Here is a 16,713-nt window from a genome sequence, read left to right as displayed (position 1 = left end):
CCTTATGTTTTCAGGATAGCTAGATAAGTTTAACAGATTCTTGGCACTGTGTTTCTTACTTTGTGAATTTCCTATTCATGTTCTTGTCATTCTTGTTCATTTCCCTATGAGTGGTCCCTCTCACTGTGTACTTAAAAGAGGCCTCTGAATAGTAAGGAACTGACTATGTTAACATTACATACTTTTACATTTTCCTTCTTTTTGTTATCTGTCTTCTCATTTTATATACTGGATTTTTTAAAGTACATAATTTAAAAATTTCAGGCTTTTTTAAAAAAAAATTATTTATTTACTTGACAGAGATCACAAGTAGGCAGAGAGAGAGAGGAAGGGAAGCAGGCTCCCCGCTGCGCAGAGAGCCCGACGCAGGGCTCAATCCCAGGACCCCGAGACCATGACCTAAGCCGAAGGCAGAGGCTTTAACCCACTGAGCCACCCAGGTGCCCCCCAAAATTTCAGGCTTTCAAGACCAGTTTCTTTATGAGGTCTCCCTTTCTTTTTATCTTTGAACAAATTTTCCTATTCTTAGAGCAGATACTCTCTATTTCTACCCGCCCCCACGCCCCCGCCTTTAGCTCTGTGGTCCTTCTCTGATTTAGTATACAGTGTCAAGTATGGAAAAAAAAATACTTAAAAACAATACTAAAATGTAGTTAAGTAACACAGAAGAACACAAAGTATCAGGTGAGAGACCGCCCTCCCCTTTCAGCCCCCACCCCAGGAAGCACTGCTCAGCCTGGCTACAGACCCCTCCCCACCCCCTCACCCCCATCTGGAGGAAGGAAAGCCCACTGCTGCACTCCTAAGATCACAGTTCTAAAGCAGGAGGAAGTCACAGTGAAGACCAGAGTGGGATCCCATGGCTAACCCAACCCTGGCCCCTTCTGAAACTACAGTTTCGAGCAACTCTGCTTAGCTGAAAGGGCACTGAGGACGTGCCCGGGAGCCAACACCTAACATCGACGGCAGCGCGGGCAGCAGAGGATCCGGCCGCAAGGCGATCAGTAAGCTCTAGAGAGCCAAGGCTCTCAACGTCAGTTGTCACTGTGATTAGCGCCTCTGAGAGGCACTCATCAGGCAAGATCGAAGACACAGTAGGCCTATTTCTGGGGCCCCAGAATACTGGCAGGTGGACCTTTAAAGAACATCAAACCCCAAGTCATCAATTCTCTGGCTTAAGAGCTGTTAACTGCACATGGGCCTCCCCCACCCAAAAAGGGGTACTACAATAGGCCAGCCCTGAGGACATCTTACTGTGCCCAGCCTAGCCACCAAGGAGCTGCCCTCATTACATCTGGAGGGAGGGAGAAGTACATATACTTGCCAGCCCCGAGGCCCAGATGCATCCCGTCCCTCTTTGGAGGCCACCCTTCCAGAGTGTCTCTATGCCGTGCACGGAGCTAGGTGCTTTCCCACATCCACTGACCACTCACTCACTTACTGAACCCTCAGCCCCACCTGGGAGGAGCTCCGGGACAGAGAGGACACGGGTAAGAAAAGCAAGGATCCAAGAGGTGAACCCCCGCCCCAAACCGCACGGACACTGAAGTCTGGGTCCAGGGCCTCTGCCACGCTTGCACCTCTGCGCTGCTCAGGAAGGCGTGTGACATCTACCCAACAGGCTGGGGTCCAGACACAGGCGCCCCCCAGAAGACACGATGCACCCGAGTGGAGCCCGCGGGCCCGCGGGATTCTGGGTGGCTTCTAAGATGGCACGTCTGCTGCTGCTGTCAGTCTTCAAAGGCAGGAAGGGATGGGCCTAGAAGTTTTACGATGGTCTCTTTTCTCAGTGACTTTCCCAAACTGTCTCAGACATATTTAAATTTTCTACCTAGTTCCCATCCCAGGTAACACATATCACACACACAACATCATCCCCATTTTGACAAGCCCCGGGTATGTGTGAGCAGGCGCCAGCCTTCACCCCCTAGGACGGAAATACATCTATGTTCTACACAGCCTTCCCTTTACCTGAGCACCCCTCCCCTCCAGCACAAAGACAACAAAGGCACAAATGGCAGGAGCTTAAGAAGTCCTTGAGAATGTAGCAGTGGCCGCAGCACCTGAGCTCCAGTGTGGAGACCGCCCTCGTGGACCGCAGACCAAAAACCCCGACAGCCTCCTTTCACCATTCACCAGCATTTGGCGACTTCGGGCCTGCAGCTTGGAGAGGAGTCCTCCGCAGGCTCTCCCCGTGGCCAGCTGCCCCTGCAGCACCAGAGGGCAGAAGACAAGCTGCATCTCAGCTCTCTGGAAGGATCGGCGGCAGGGACCTGCTGAAGCCTCACTAGATGGACAACCACGAGAGCAGAAGCATTTAGAAGCACAAGGCCAGCTCCACGGTGTCAATTCATCAACTTAGTACTTCCTGTAATTGGGACATGTGTTTATTTTATGAAATCTCATTTAAAAATAGCAATTCTGCCCCTGCCCTACACAACGCCAAAACATAACTTAGGAAAGCTATCATTTGCTAGGCCAGCACCCTTTCTCACAGCTACTAATCAGACATCAATTAAACAAAAACGAAGACCTTACAGCAGACTTTGCTCACCACGGAGGCGGCTGCTGCTGAAGCAGGGCAGAGGGCAAGGGGCACGGCTGGGAACGAGGGCTCCGGACACAGCCAGCCTGGCCTCCAAGGGCCCTGCACCCCAGGGCCCTCCCAGAAGCGCACTCCCGTGTGGACTCTGGCTCCTCCCCACCAGCATAAAGCAAAGGCGCCCCCTCCCCTCCACTGTACATCCCTTCCAGATCGACAAGTCCACTCGAGAAGCTTCAGCCTAAACTCTGAGGCATCTCTATGCACCAGAAATCTCCAAAGACCCCACTACCAAAACAGAGTCTCAGCTCTAGGCCTTTTTTTTCTTTCCTTTCTTCAAAAAGCCCTATCGGAAAAAGCCCTTCAAATATCTTCTGTGTTAAAGTTAATCTTTGGGAATAGAAAAAGAGAAAGTTCAGCAAGGCCAAGGTCACTCTCTTCAAACACCTGAACAAGCGCCTTGTAGGACAGTCTCCCTTCCAACGGCTCTAGGGAACAGAGCCACGACTCGGAACGGAAACCGCAGCAAGGGAAGTGTCAGTAGCTCCGGCTGTCACTCGCTGGCCTCGGTCAGAGCTTCTGAACTCCCTCTCCGCCGGAGAGTCATTTGTCAAGGGTTGCTGTTTAAAAACCATAATACGTGGTCTAGGAAGATCGCTAACAACGAGCATCCTAAGTCCCTTCCCGAACGCTGCCCGCACGAGAGGTGCATACTGACGGTGCTCGCTGTGTGTTCTTACACGAGTTCTCCCAACAGTGTCTTCAGAGAGGTCACTACTCACCCACGCTATGGACGGGGATGCAGAGACTGAGAGGCAAAGGTCAGAGAGCTGCGGAGTTGTGACCTGAACCCCGTCTGACTTTAGTCTGTGTTCTCTTACTGTGGTCGAAATCATCAGTTCTCCAAACCAACCCTGCAATGGGCTCCCCGGAGGCCTGCTGCTGGGACACAGGCACCGGGGCCCAGGAATGTGCATTCCCGGCACATCCCCAGAGGCCGCTGGCCAGGGAACCAATCATACTTTCTGATAACGGCTATTTTATTTTTTTAGTTTTTTTTTAAGATTTTATTTATTTATTTGACAGAGATCATAAGTAGGCAGAGAGGCAGGCAGAGAGAAAGGAAGGGAAGCAGGTTCCCTGCTGAGCAGAGAGCCCGACTGGGGGCTCGATTCCAGAACCCTGAGATCATGACCTGAGCCGAAGGCAGAGGCTTTAACCCACTGAGCCACCCAGGTACCCCTAAAACTGCTATTTTAGAAGGCGGCCCAGACTTCTAAGATTTCTGACTCCTAAATTGTATGTTTAATGAAACTGGAGTGGGGTGGGGGTGGGGGGAATACATATTAGGAGAAACAGATAGCGGCTGCTTTAGAAACAAAGCATTTTCAAAAAGTATTAGAAAAATTGGTGCTTTTTTGTAATATAAGCAAGCCCTCCCTCAATGCATTATTTAAACTTCATCCATGGCCACACATGATTTTCATTAAATGTTAAAAAATAGTAACGAGTGGGATGCCTGGGTGGCTCAGTCAGTTAAGAGTCTGCCTACAGCTCCCGTCATGATCCCGGGGTCGTGGGATCGAGCCCCATATCGGGCTCCACACTCAGTGGAGAGCCTGATTCTCCTCCTCCCTCTGCTGCTCCCCCAGCTTGTGCTCTATCAATACATAAATATCTTAAAAAATAATAGTAAAGAGAAAGGCAAAGGGGCCTTATTCTTTCTTTCACTGAATGTTCACTGAGCCCCTACATGGCAGTTAAGTGCCTTTCCAGAGCCCTTCAGGTGTGGTCTTCCTCAAACCCCTCTTGATGACCTAAGAAGGCTAGAGGGCCCAGCACCACTGGCCCTGAGGTGCTCCCCATGCGAGAACTGGCACATTTGAGCCCTGAGCTCGGCTCCTCCCTGGCACTTGGCACACGAGGGACACCGGGAATTTGGAAACCAAGAGGAAGAATCACCTGCCCGGGCATGTGTCTGATTTTCTGAAATGTCCAAACAGGTTTTTATTCCTGGATCCCAAGCAGCACTTCTCACACCAGCGTCCGTGGCCAGGAGTCTTTCCACAGCCGGCCTGGGTCAGGCTTGGCCTCTGCTTGTTCACACCAGGGCTCATTCCTCCTCAGTTTCCTTTCTAACAACCAATCGATAACCTCTTCCAAGACAAACTCCTTGTTGAGTTTTTACATTCTATATTTAGATATTAAAAACTCAGCACTTTCGTCCTTTAAAAAAACCCTTACTTGGTGCTGCTGCCACTCTACAATGGCCCACACCAGACAGGCCTGAACTACGAAACAACTTTTGTTGACTTTTCTGGGGGCTGAAATCTAAGGGAGCATTCTTCTCTTTCATGCATCTAAGAAGGCTCAGGCGGGCTAAATTTCAAGGCCAGAGGGGTGCTGAGAACTCAGGGAGAGAAGGAAACTCCCTCGACCATAAAATCTAAACTGTCTGGAAGAGGGCTGACCTCTGGGGGGAGTGAGATGCCCTCCTTTTGGGTGAAAGGCCAGCAGCGGGTGTAGGCTCTCCTCCCGAGCACTGAGCACCAAACTGCAGCCCCCCCACCTGCACCAAGGATGTCAGCGCGGGGGGGGGGGGGAGGTGCAGGGGGCGGGTGGCCCTGAGGTCAAAAGCAGAAGCTACGGGCTTGGACCACCCTGGGTAGCTGCGCTTCCCTCCGTGGTCCCAGCCCACGGCTGAGGGGCACATGGCTCAGGAGGCCCGAGCACAGGGATAAGGGAGCAGCTATCGCCCGCATGATCGGAGTGGAGAGCAAGCTGGCAAGTGGAGGAGCCCCTGAGTTTTGCTGCCCGGGAGACACGGGTTCGAATTCTGCCCCTGACTTGGGTGCACCTGACAGCCGAACGGATCAACGCCTCCCTTCTCAGGCTGCTGCGAGGGACAGCTGGGAAACCTCAGCAAAACGGAGCCCACAGCTTAATGCCTGCGCTTTTTTTCGCCTCTTTGCTCCACTCTCAACAAGCCTCAACAGCAGCGCCCGCCTGGAGGCACGGAGGGCTCAGCCAAAACAAGCCAGTCGGCAGGAAAAATACTTTCAAACATGCATGGGCTTTCACACTAAAGTGACCTCAATTCTTCTCCTGGCTCTGTCTCACAGCTGGCTGGGTGACTGAGGACAGATCACCCCACCTCTCGGAGCCTTGGTTCCTCATCACAGACGGGTTGTGTATTCATGACTCTTGTCGGGACGTGGCGAAGAGTGAGGCTGCGTGTGTCACCGCGAGTCATGGCAGCGGCGGGCGCACCGAGTGCGCAAGGCTGAGATAGTAGCGATGGGAGGGGACTCTGGCTGAGGCCTGGCTCTGGGCTGGACACTCTTCTCAGTTCTTCGCGAGGACTGTCACCATGAATCCGCCCAATAACTCTCTGAGGCAAGTATTGGCTTTATTACCATTTTACAGGTAGCGAAAGGAGGCTCAGCGAGGCTAAGCCATCTGCCTGAGGCCACGGGCTAGGTGAGCGACGGGGGCAGGCCCGGCACTGGCTCACTCGGGCTCTGCGTCAGGACGGCACAAGGGCCTCTACTGCCTGGGACGCTACCTCCCGGTCCCTTGTCCTTGCCTCCGTGCTTATGTCCTGTAAATGCCAGATCCATCACGGGCTCTGAGAACGTTCCCCTTGTGCGGGCCTATGCATTCATCTCTCGTTCACACCCCACTCAGTGTTCTGAGGGTGAGGAGGAAGAGCTTTCTCGCCGGAGAAAAAAGCCAGCCAATGGCAAGTATCCTTGTTTCATTCCTGTGATGCAGTTCTACTGTTGACGACCTGAAAGAGTCCCTACCAGATCTCCCTGTTGCCTTCCTGTTTTGGATGTGCCTGGAATGATTTTCTGGCTCTTCTATTACTCGAACACTAGGGTCACTCTGGCCCCGCCAGTGCCCCTTTGTTAGCTGTCTTCCCTTGGTAATTCCCTCGTCAATCAAGATCTGTTTCTGGCAATGCCAGACCTCCTTTCTCCCCATGACAGAATGCCACTAACACTCTATTATGACTGCTTGACCGGGTGTTAGCCCCACAAGTAGGCACTGTGGCTTTATAAATTTCCAACGCTATTGTACATACACACAGTCATGCCATAAATCTCAAGGCTGAGGAGGAAGGGAGAGAGAGATCTGGAGAGAAGAGATGAAAATATCACACCAGGTCTGGGGCATCATATGGCTCTAGCATCTGGCTGATCCTTTGTAAGCCACCCATGTATTTATTGCCATTAACTGTGAAAGAGGGCTTCTGGACCCTGCTCTGAGCCAAACAAGGGGCTCTGTATTTTTCCTGATCTTCAAGAAAACGCACATCCCAATAGATGTGTTTAAGAAACACTGACAAAGTGAGCTTTAGTCAGCCTAGAGTTGATGCTGCCTGTTTAAGTCAGCCCACGATGGAGGGAAGAGGAGAGTGTGACCCATGATCGAGGTGAGCAGACTATACCCAGCAAAGCAGCAATCAACGCTTCAAGCCAGGAGCAGCTGGGAGACCCTTCTGCCAAGAATTTGAGCATCCTTGAGGCTCTGGGTGTGACTCTGTCGGCAGTCACACAAGCCCCATGGCACAGGGGTGATAGCTGTGTGACTCTGAGGTGAGCTGGTACCACCACAATGAGGGGTCTCACTGGCTAAACAAAGAGCTACCAACAAAGAAACAGCCCCAGCTAGCACACAGGTACCATGTGTCACCACCAGCCCCATGCGTATAATGCCAAGTCCCTTTCCAACAGCCCCCAAGTAGAAAGGCCCCTGAGGTCAAGGCAGATTCCTCCCAAGTATTAATGAGGGCAGAGGTTAACTTTTTTCAGGTTCCTGATTCCCAATGAACCATAAAAGGAACAAAGATGTCACCAATCACAGCCCAGTGTCCTTCCTTTTCTTGCTTCCCTTTCCTCAGTAAGAAGAGTACTTTTCATAGGTTAAAAGCTTAAAATCTTCAGGCAGAAAAGGGGGTTGTAGTCCCCACTGCGTAGAAATCCTGCTCTGCATCCAGGATTAAATACAAACTCTACCACACGTGGCCTGTGTCATGGCCTGAGCCTGCTTCCCGGCCCTTTCTTGCCTCCAATAGGCCTTCCAATAGGTTGTTCCTTCTACTTTTACCTCCATTTTTTTTTTTTTTTTTTGGGCTGGCTAAACCTCGCTCCCACAAAGAGGGCTTCCCTGACCCCGGATCTAAATGAAGTGTGTTATGGTAACATCTTCCATTTACACAGTGCTTCCACCACGGGCCAGGCTCAGGGACAAGCACTTGCCATGCACCTTCTGGGCACGGCCTCACAACCACCTGTGAAAGGTATACCACTATTAGGAGTCCCATTTTCCAGAGGGAGAGACTGAGCCACACGGCAAACAAACCGCAGGGCTGCCCTCGAACCCAGGCCGTCTGGCCCCAGAGCCTGTGCTTAAATCCCCACACCCCACTCGCCCTGCACTTTCTCACGTGGCACCGACAAAAAGTCCCCGTGCAGCTGTGAGGCCGTCTGCTGTGCCCTGGCTCCCGGGGCGGCCATGGGAGCACGCAGGGTTTGCTGATGACCCTTCTAGGGATCTGGATTTGGCCCAGTGCTCGTGCCCGAAGAAGGCATTCAGCAACTACCCCCAGAAAGGAGGGAAGGAGAAATAAATCCCTGAAAATAAAAGTGCGGTTTCTCTGGTTGAAGAAAGGGAGGAAGAGGAAGTGGACTGAAGTTGTGTGTTCTCAAAGAGCCTCGCGCCTCCCGGCATCCTGGCAGGCCTTCTCAGCCCCTGGAAACTGAAAGCCTTAGGCCCGGCTGGCACAGAGAAGGGGTTTCATAAACAAGCGTGCCCAACTTCTACCCTCCTTTATGTACTTCCTTTATTCCCTGCCTCCACTCATCCCCGCGGAGTTCCCGGGAACTTAGTGATAAATTCATTATCTCACCGAGGTCAGTCATGTGCTGTTGTGTGTGAGGCTTCCCCATCTGGGCTGTTCACTTTTACAGGGGAGGGCCACAGTCTGGCTTTGGTTGGGGTCCCCCACCAGGGGGCTGCACCCCGTCCCAGATGCTGGACAGAAAGCCACGGGCACACGCACGCATGAAAGAGGGGTGGGAGCGAGGGCTGAAGGAGCTCCCCTTGGGTCATGTTCAATGGCACAGGCGGATGGGGCTCTGCGGAGGCGCAGAGTGGGCACCGTGGGCCCGGCCCCTCTCCCCGACAGCCTGCTCAACCGACTGGAGGGGCAAACGCTGTCCCTCCTCAGCGAGCTGAGGACGAGCGGCCCGGCTAACTAAGCTCCGCGCTGAGAGGGAAAGCCTGACCGGAAGAGCCGTGCCAGGCAGGCCTGTCGGAACTGTCTTGGGGATTTGGGCTTCCACCCAGACTATTTATGTCCTGGATGGAAGGGCAGGATTACTCTGCGACACAAGCTTTCCTTCTCTTTGGCTGCTGGGCGCTCCCGGCAGCTGGCCAGGGCCCGCTGTTCTGCTCAGGGCACTGGGTCCTGAGGAAGCCCGCGAGCAGCGCCGAGGCCCAAGCTGCACAGACTTACGGCGGGCGGGCATTTTTAGGGTGCAAGCGGCCTGCATCTGACTTACAAGTGAGAAGATCGGAGGGTGGTGGGAAACGGGCAACCGGAAGCCGTCAAAAACGTGGAGAGACCTTTGTTTGACAACTCTTTATATTATGGGACAGCAACTCGCCAACGAACCCGAACTACAGGGGGAGGGAGAGATTAAGTAACACAGAACCCCCCATAAAGCCCCGCAGATGGAACCGCACCCCTCTTCCAGCACTTCGCCATGAGCTCAAGGCGGGATGAGCGCGCCGATTACTCCCGCAAAGCCCGACGGTGCGCTCCCACCGCAGCCGCGCCTGCTGAACGGTTACAGAGACGGACGGGAGTGTCTCTGCGAAACCAGCTGCCCGCTCCGCAAGACAGAGTCCCGGAGGCCTGTGCCCACCTCAGGGAATCAGCTGACTGGCTCCAACAGCTCCGGCCCCTCAAATCTCCACAACAGCTCCAGAAAGCGGCTATGACGAGTGTGGACGGAACTGTGGAGGCTTTTGAGGGTAGCTGCCTCCCCCCAAGTATAAAATATTTAAGAAAAAACAAACAAACAACAACAACAACAACAAAATGAAGAAAAAAGAGCTGTAATGTGGGTCGTTCCCATCTGGACCAGGTGCGAGTGGCTCTGCCCGGGGGGCTCCAGGATTTGTTTCCTCTCTTGTAAAGACAGATTAGTGGTACTTCGAGATTAATACTGTATAAAGAATGTACGGTGATCTGGGAAGAAAGAGCATGGGCAGACGGCTCTCCCCACGCCGATGAGAGGCACGCTGGCCCGGGCTGAGATCCTCCTGCTGCGCCTTCCCAGCCTTGGAGGGGAGCTGCCACCTCAGCCCTAGGTGCCCTCAGAGGGGCAGAGGAAGCCTGTTGGCAAGATCTTAACCTTAGGAACCCCACGGGAAGGGCAGGGGCAGTGTGGTATCACAGCAAATATAGTTGGTCTTTGTCCCCAGTTCCTGGCACAGAGCTCCTAAAATCCTTGGAATTTCCTTAAATTAAAGATAAGAATGTCTTGTTATTCCTAACAAGCCCCTCCAAACATACCTGCCAGAGTTTATGATAATGAGGTGACTCTCAGAGGGGCGTGTGGGCCAGACAGCTTCAGCGTGCGTGCTGGTCACCACGAAGACCAAGTCTTGATTAAAGGGTTAGAACTTTCGGACCCCCTCCCTTAGAGAGGGGCTGGCGACTGAGCCCAATCACCCACAGTCAATGATTTAATCAACTATGCCTAATGGAACCTCCATAACACCCTAACAACAGGATCTGGAGAGCTTCTGGGTTGGGGAACACATCCAGCTGAGGGGAAGGTGGCACGCTCGGAGAGGGCACATGCCCCTTCCTCTGTCCCCTGTCCCAGCATCTCTTCCATTTGGCTCTTCTGGAGTCCCATCCCGAAAAACCAATTGTGAGAGTAAGTATAGCACTGTCCAGAGTTCTGCGAGTCGTTCCACCGAACCATTAAATCTGGAGGGAAGGCTGAGGGATTCCCTGCCTTTGCGGCCAAATCAGAGAGAAGTGTGGGTAACTTGGGGATCCAATACTTGCAACTGGTGTCTGAAGTGAGGACAGTCTTGGGAAAGTGAGTCTTTAAACCTCTGGAGTCTGCCAGTGACTAACTCCGGGCAGTCAGTGTAGAGAGCTGGAGAAGTCCTCCCGGATCTGGCGTCAGGAGGAGCACAACAGCTCTCATGCAGTCAGAGAGGAAGGGGGACACGTGATGTGGGGAGCAGAGTCCAGCATTAGCTGGCCTGACTCCACGGCTCCAGGAGCTGCTAGGGCACAGTCTTCTTTGGGCTTCAAATTATCCCAGTAAAGTGGGGCAGTGGGGCCAAGAGGGTAACGGCTCTGGGTTAGAACCTCATTAGAAAATTGGAAATCACATCCATCTCAGAGGACCACCATGAGAATGAAACAAGACTCACGGAAGCACTTAGCCCTGAGCCCGGTGATGTGAGCTCTGGGCCAGCGCTCAGTGCTCATTATCTCCCTTAATACCCACAACCCTCTGGAAGGGCGTGGCTTCCGTCTTCATTTTATAGTCAAGGAAACAGCCTTAGAAGTTAAGGAACTCACGCAGGGTCCTACCTGCTACCCTGCCCACAGATGACCCCTCTCTGTGAAACGCTCACGCTTCCTGCAAGGACTGCGTGAAGAGCATTTCCCAATTAGATTAAAGAAGCTGGAATTCACCAACAGCTGTAGGAAATCAGCTCAAGTAATAGTCTGGCCTTTTGTCTTGCTGTCTCCCATCAGGGCAACTTCATAATTTGCTCTCGGTCATAAAGCTGGGAATTATATGCATATTACTTATTCCAAACACTTAGCAGCCATTTTCCATGTGTGAGTTTGGTGGGGTTTTTTGGAGGGCAGTTCCAGGCAAGATGGGGTTGGTACGTTCTGAAGAACTGGGAAGCAAGTATCAAAGCGCTCCCAAATACGGGGAGACTTTGCCACCATCACTGTGAAGACCCGAGACAGATGCATGCTAGGCCATCTCTCTGTGGGCAGGGATGAAACCCCTGGCCGGTGTCTATTTTCAATCTACAATGTGGAGGTGAGACACCGGAAATAAAGCCAGGAGCTCTGCTTACCTCATAAAAACACTCCTGCTAGTGGCCATTACTGCTGTTTGTCAGGAGCAAGCGTGATCAGTGAGTGACTCTCCACTTGGAAAGGATCTAGTGGGAGGGGACAGGCGCAGAGTAAAGCTGGAGGTGGACTATACCCGCGGTGGCCACCACGGTGCACGGAATCACTGCAAAGTTACGAGGTCTCCTGTCCTGGAGCCCCGTAAAGAGAAAACTGTTTGGTCTAGGCTCAATCACTTCACTCCTACTTACCCTTTAAGTCCCCGAGCTCTACCACCTCAGCCCTCACGGAGCTCTCTTTTGTCAGCTTTGAGTGGTTTAGGGCCAAATCTTTTTTACTGGACCATCAACTCCTTGAGCATGAGGGTGTGCGTCATCCTTGCTTACTCCGGGTCACATGGCAGGTACTCCGCACACTTGGCTGCACGCCTGTCTAACCTCTTGGGAGGAGACGGCCCTCACGCCACTAAGCTATGAAAGAAGGCTGTAGGTTCTGGTCTATCCACAGTGCGCACGCGCGGGCAGACAAAAACACACGTGATCTCTGCACTGATTTTTGGGGGCTCAAAGATCTCCAGAAGCCCATCCACAGGCCCTAGGTTAAGTACCTCTAAGTGAAAAATACACCTGGCCCGCACAGTCCTTCAAATTATAGACTCCAGGGGTCCGAGAATCTGCTTTCCCCCAGGTTATCTGCTCTTAACACCACTAAGTCCCTCCAACCACAAACGCTTCAGCAGGAGCATCCCACTGCCTTCAGAGGTGAAACAAAACTGTATGCGCTGCAAGAGCCTGTGCAAGGAAAAAGAAAAGTAAAAATGGGGACAGACTCTAGCCAGTAAGAGATCTCCAAGTGACCCAGCCTCAAGAACTCATCTTGCATCTAGTGACTTGATTCCCTTAGCCGCCCTGATTCAACCAACTTTGTGCCCAGGAGGGAGATGTCACCTACTCCTTCGACAAATCCCGAATTGCCTCGGCCATGTGAGGTGCCATGCTAGGGGACGGCAAAGAAGAGAGCGTTCCTCACAGGGCAGCAGTGTTGCAGGACACAGGGAAGCGAAGTGGCAGGACGACACCCAGTGCTAGCTCTGCAATGGGGTCATGCAGCCCCGGCCAAGAACCTACTGCTTCCCGGCAGGAACACCTCCGCTGGCCTCTCGTGGGGCGGGGGCCGGGGGTACTCAGGGAAGGACTCCTGACGATGGAGAGGGAGAAGGAGAAACAAAGATGGAGGTAATCTCAGAAGCTGGCTCCAAGCTGGACACACATGTAGCGGAGAGCTCAATCAAGGGCATGAGTTCAGAGACCGAGGGCTAGGACAGAAAACCCACCGCCCACGGAAGCAGTTTACCCTGCAGTTATCCAGTGGGTGGGTCCAACTCTGTGTCTTTGCCCCCGCTCCCAGTGAAGGAAGGGCGCTCTCCGAAGGCCGGCCCGCGGCTGCTCAGGCGAACGTTCACTCGTCACTCAGTGTGTCTGGGACTCAATAGAGAGTACGAAGCCCCCTGCTGGCTGGGCTGGCCCAACAAGTGACAAGGGAGCAACAGCCCCAGGGCGTGGGAGAGACTCAGAGAGATCAGCAGGCAGTGAGGAATCCTCGTTAGGCAGGCCTCTTCTGGAAGGACCCACCTTCCAGCCCAGCCGCTGGGGCCCGAGAACTGTCAAGCACGAGCCCGGAGTGCAACACCCACCCAGCTATCCTCCGTGTCCTGCTGTCTGCCGTCATATGGCAGCTTTATGGAGATATGATGCACACGCCATATGACAGCCCCGCTGAAAGCATGTAAGTCAGTGGTTTTTTTTTTAAATAATTTTTTAAAAAGATTTTATTTATTTATTTGTCAGAGAGAGTGAGCACAGGCAGACAGAGTGGCAGGCAGAGGCAGAGGGAGAAGCAGACTCCCTGCTGAGCAAGGAGCCCGATGCGGGACTCAATCCCAGGACGCCAGGATCATGACCTGAGCCGAAGGCAGCCGCTTAACCAACTGAGCCACCCAGGCGTCCCAAGTCAGTGGTTTTTAAGTAAATTTAGAGTTTTGTAACCATCATCACAATCAATTTAAGAACATTTTCATCAACGTTCCCACCCCCCAAAAAACCATACCCTTCAAGGCCCTGGTAACCATCACTCTATCTTCTGTCTTTATAGATTTGCCTCTTCTGAACATTTCATATACATGGAATCCTCAGATATGTGCTCCCTGTGACTGGCTTCTTGACTAAGCATATTGTTTTCAGGTCTAGCCCTGCTGTAGTATGTACAGATGCCTTTTTTTTAAAAAAAAATAAGATTTTTATTTTATTTATTTGACAGAGAGATCACAAGTAGGCAGAGAGGCAGGCATAGAGAGAGGGAAGCAGGCTCCCTGTGGAGCATAGAGCCTGATGTGGGGTTTGATCCCAGGACCCTGAGATTATGACCTGAGCTGAAGGCAGAGGCTTCAGCTGTACAGATGCCACCCAGGCGCCCCTGTACAGATGCCTTTTTATGGCTGAGTAATATTCCTGCATTTCTTTCTTTTTTTAAGATTTTATTTATTTGACAGAGAGAGAGAGAGAGACAGTGAGAGAGAGCACACAAGCAGAGGAAGTGGGAGAGGGAGAAACAGGCTTCCCGCGGAGCAGGGAGCCCGATATGTGAGGCTCTATCCCAGGACCCCGAGATCATGACCTGAGCCAAAGGCAGATGCTTAACGACTGAGCCACACAGGCACCTGCCTTTTCTTTATCCATTCATCAACTGGACATCTGGGTAGTTAGCACTCTTTGCCTATAAAGAGTAATGCTGCCTTCTCTGTGTTATTTTAAACCCTAAATTCTAAAATGATTTTCAGACATTTCTTCAAACCCAGGAAAGACGCGTTTGAGTCTTCACGGCCAGCACCCCCACTCAGGACACCATGTCTCCCATTAGTCCCGGCAGCCTGATTCACCTGCTGTCTTGCCCTGATCTAACTTGCAGTCCCTTTCCTTCCAAGCCTGCCTACTTAAACCCCTACCCTCTGAAGTTTCAAAGGTTCCTTGGACTGTTAGAAGTACATCCTCTAGACCTTACATTAAGAACACAGGGAAATCGGTTTCTACTCCGATGTTAGAAGCTCACTCAAGGTTTTTATTCTATGCATGTTTTTACTTCTCCTTTTCTTTCTTTCTTTCTTTTCTTTTTTTTTTTAAAGACTTTATTTATTTGACAGAGAGAGAAAGACAGAACATAAGCAAGGGGAGCAGCAGGCAGAGGGAGAGGGAGCAGCAGGCTCCCTGCTGAGCAAGGAGCTCAACGCGGGGCTCAATCCCAGGACTTCGGGATCATGACCTGAGCCGAAGGCAGATGCTTAACTGCGCCACCAAGGCTCCCCTTTACTTCTCCTTTTCTGTGCATACAATTCCATGTTCCCACTGAATGGGAGTTTTGAGGGAAGAGGTCTTTTGAATGTCTCTATACTAGTTGGTCATTCATACCCATTTATTAGAGCCCTGTGTCCTTGGTTTGCAGGATACAATGATGAAGACCCAGTCCCTTCCCTCAAGGAACTTAGGATCTATTGAGGAAAGAAAACAATTGGAGTTCAGTGTGAGTGAGCGGTCACAGAGGGCTGCACAGAGCCCTACAGAACATGGGATGGGCTGGGGCGTCCTGACTCAAGAGGACTCCAGGAGGGGACTCCTGAAACGGAACTGCAAGTGAAGGCCCTGTGGGTGGGAAGTATCACAGGAGTATAAGGAACTGCATACAGTTCTAATGTGTGTGGCTGAATGTGATCGTTGCGGATGAAAGAAACGGCCAGAGGTGAGGCTAGATGCTGGGCAGGGGCTGCATCCTGCTGGCGACAGCATGAAAACTTTACCGTGGAGGTGACGGAGAGCCACGGAAGAGTTTTAAACAGGGGAAGGTGACGCTACCTCATCTATTACTGACAGACATTTGCAGCCGTGTGGATAAGGGACCAAGAAGGACACAAGCCAAGGAGCGTAAAGTCCAGATACCAAGAAGCCATGCTGGTAAACTGGGAAGGCAGAAGAAATGCAGAAGCGGGGCCAGATTCGGGACCCTCAGGACCGATGGATCAGACGGACTGAGACAGAGAGGACTCAAAGTGCTTCATGCTGATAAAGTTCAGCAACTTCTCTCAGATGAAAACCTTCAAACCCTGCCTTCCCACTGATGACAGTGAGGGCTGACAAGCTTTCTCGGGAACGACAGAATCCCTTTTCCAACTGAAATCTGGTATGAACCCTTAGTGGAAGGACCCAGGGTCCTGGCAGCCTGCCTCCCCCAACGCCACACAGGTGCACCTCTTTGGAATCCTAGGGATCCAAGACAGAGTCTGAAAGGGCTTGGCCAAGTCCAAATGCTGGAGCTTGACATTCAAAGGACTCTAGGGCAACACAGCTTTGCGGTCAGCAGCACCTCTCCCCTCTAGCACCCGAACCTTGTGCAGTCCGCTTGCCCTGCCTGGAAGATTCTTCCCCACCCAGTGTCTGCTACACAATCCAGGTTATGGAGGATCTGGGGGGCTCAGTCGGTTAAGCGTCTGCCTTGGGCTCAGGTCATGATCCCAGGGTCCTGGGATCAAGCCCTGTGCTGGACTCCCTGCGCAACAGGGAGTCTGCTTCTCCCTCTGCTGGTACTCCCTCTCTCGAATAAATAAAATCTTAAAAAAAAAAAAAAATGCAAGTCATCTTTCAGGCCTAGCCACCACCCCTGACATGTACCAAGCCAGCTCAAGGAACTGATCTCCCTCAGCATCTTGTTTCCATCTGATGCCTCAGCCTCATGGACACTGGGCAAACTCACCGTCATGAACTATATTCACTGTTCTCTTCCATGCAGCTATCACTCCAACGGAACCTGGCCTTTGGCTTCCTCAGGATCTCCTCAGCATTAAAAACGCCTTGTACTCGACGGCCCCAAGCATTTACAGACTGATTTTATTTATTTATTTGACAGAGATCACAAGTAGGCAGAGAGGCAGGCAGATAGAGGGGGAAGCAGGCTCCCCGTTTAGTAGAGAGCCCAATGCGGGGCTCGATCC

General features: G+C 52.2%; 1 protein-coding gene across 1 annotated transcript in view; it reads right to left on the bottom strand.

Moving 5' to 3' along the window:
* The window catches only part of ARHGAP35 (Rho GTPase activating protein 35), a 119,953-nt gene that overhangs the window by 10,381 nt on the left and 92,859 nt on the right, over positions 1-16,713 (bottom strand). The window lies entirely within an intron of this gene.

This window comes from Lontra canadensis, unplaced genomic scaffold, assembly GCF_010015895.1.
Source record: "Lontra canadensis isolate GAN:19392208 unplaced genomic scaffold, GSC_riverotter_1.0 scaffold107, whole genome shotgun sequence".
NCBI lineage: Eukaryota > Metazoa > Chordata > Mammalia > Carnivora > Mustelidae > Lontra > Lontra canadensis.
Note: the sequence above shows the minus strand (reverse complement) of the source record. Positions and strands in the feature narration are given on the sequence as shown.